Genomic DNA, 2,728 nt, shown 5'->3' on the forward strand with positions numbered 1-2,728 from the left:
TTATTTTCATTTTTCTCTTCTACTTATTTCTTTGGTTTTTTTCTTTTCTTTTCTTTTTTTTGTTTTTTTCTGCATCAATAACATCTCACTTCTCACTTTTTTAATATATAGCATTTTTCAAGTTGTTCGAGATAAGAAACGATCTGAATTTCCATATTTTTAGAATATTTGAAATTGTAGTAAATTCTATCCAAGCAAGCATAACATTTTGGGGGCTGAAAACTTTTTTAATCAAAAATTTCTGTGGATTATTATTATTATTATTATTTTAATCACATGGGTTAAGGACTATGTCTAGTTGTCATCAGAAATTCCATTACTAGCAATTTAGTAAGAGTCTTGACTCTTGAGTACAAACGGTTTATTTGGGTGTACATTTGAAATGGTTAAAAATGTGTTTAACGGTCAAAAAGCCTATTCGAAGAAAATAATACCCGTTTGATAAAAAAATTGAAAGCGCTTTTAAATGTTCAAAAAACTCAAAAATGACTAAAACGCATTTTTGACAAAAACTTAAAAACGAGCATTTTGCCAAATAACACTTTTTGATTTAAAAACTCTATTTTTCAAACATAATCCCAAACGTGCTCTAAAGTTGAGAACTGATTTTTTTTTTTTTCCTTTTTTTTCAAATTTAATTTTATTACTAGGCAAAAATAAAGTTAAACAATTATAAAAAGTCGTCCTTCACAACCCTTCCTGTATAGCCATGCGCAGTGTTGAGCCAATAACCTCCACACAGCCCCTAAAAGGTGGAGGCTTTTACTTTTTAGAATTTATAGTAAAATGGGAAGGCAGAGCAAAATTACAACAACATAAAAAAAATAAAGCAAAATCACAAATAATCAAAATAAAGACTACTTACAAATAAATAAATAAAAAATAAAGACTAAAAAATACGTTAACACGATCAATTACAACAATTCATTCCATAGCTCCGAAGAGGAGGAACTCGTGATGAAAGGAGCAAGAGAAAAAGCTGTCAGTGATGCTGGTGAGAGCAGCCTATGATAGAATTTGCTAGTGCGAAAGGTAAATCAAAAGATTTTTGAATTCAAATCAACAGTAGAAAAAGAGTTATAAAAACTAAAAAAAAAAATTCACTTAACTCCTTTGAATTGTCATAGCTTTTGTAATATTTCCTCTAAAGTTTCATTTCACTCAATTTATTGTATTTATTTTTCAATTGTTTGCGATCTTATCTTTCCGTTAACTTTTTCCAAAATAACCCCATTTGTTTTAGGAAAAAAGAAAAAAGAAATGCAAAAATGAAGGCATTGGTCTGAATTTACTGGTATTTACAAATATACCCACACCTCAATCTTTACAAAATATTTTAAATATTTTTTTTCTAAAAACAAAAAGGGTGGATATTTTGGGATTTTTGTTAGGATTTAATGGAAAATCCTAATCGAGGGGAACATTAAAAAAAAATTAAAAGTTAGATAGATTAAATTAAGAGGCTATAAACTTTAGGAGAGACATTACCAAAAAAAAAAAAGTAACAATTCAGATGAGATAAGTGAAGTTTTCCCTTCCCCAAGAGGTAGCTCAATCGGCTGGGACCACGCTTAATGAAGCGAATATCACTAGTTCGAATTCCAGTCCCTCTTATGCGGACATGTAAAAAATAAATAAATTAATTAATTAATTGAAAAAAAAAAGAAAGTGAAGTTTTCCAAACTAAAAAAATAACTGTACAGACAGGTAATGAATCTCCACAATGAGTTGAGTATATTTTGAAGTCAAGATCTGAATCTAAGTTGGACATTTTACACTTTGTGTTGTTGCAATCTTGTTCTTAATTTGTGTGCTGGTCATGTGGAATCAAGTGTGTGAATGATGTTCCTAGCTATAGAACCTAACATATTTGATTCGTCTATATATATATATATATACCTTTGATTCTTCTCTCTAAATATCTTGAGTATTTTCACAAGTCACTACATGTGTGTCTGTGTAGAGTTTAACTCGAGAACAGTTCTACCTATCAAATGTGATAATTTTATTGTGCTTCTCTGCTTTTTCCTCTGTTCTATTCTTTTCTTGCAAGCATATTTAGGGTTTAATATGGCTCTGGTTGGCTGACATGCCAGTTTTTGTCCTAATGCTTTTCATTAATTTATCTTACTATATTTAATCTTTATATATATATACGACTTAAACTTCATTTGCTGATTGCCAACCTCGTGATGTTTCTATGGCTCTATTCTATGCCCTTTCCTTTTTAACAATCCTGCTAGTAAAATATTGATACCCCACATGGTGGGTATGTTGATAGGCCAACGGCTATATATATGTAATATATTTGTATAAAACGTGTCTCGCGAACCTGATACAAAATTAGCAACTTAGCATCAAAAAGTTTGACTCGTTTAATTAAATTGATCGGATTAAGATCGACCCATATCGTCTTATACCCATATCTCGATACGATTTGAAGTCGAAAAGCAACACCGACAACAAGGTTGGTATTTTTGACACCCAACACGAAATTAATGGATTATGGTTGAAAGGTGTACCCCGATTATTTAAATGAGTTAAGTTATGGTTAACCTATACCATCTTATACTAATGTCTCGATACAATTCAAACCTGATACGAGAACACGAATTGTCATCGCTTTTTCCTGTTTTCTCTATTCCCACTAATGCTATGGATTGGATGGATTTATCAGTCGCCCACATACACAGAAAAGCTAGGGGAGGATTAAACTAAACTATTCTAG

The sequence above is a fragment of the Corylus avellana genome, chromosome ca10 (genome assembly GCF_901000735.1).
Source record: "Corylus avellana chromosome ca10, CavTom2PMs-1.0".
Taxonomy (NCBI): Eukaryota; Viridiplantae; Streptophyta; class Magnoliopsida; order Fagales; family Betulaceae; genus Corylus; species Corylus avellana.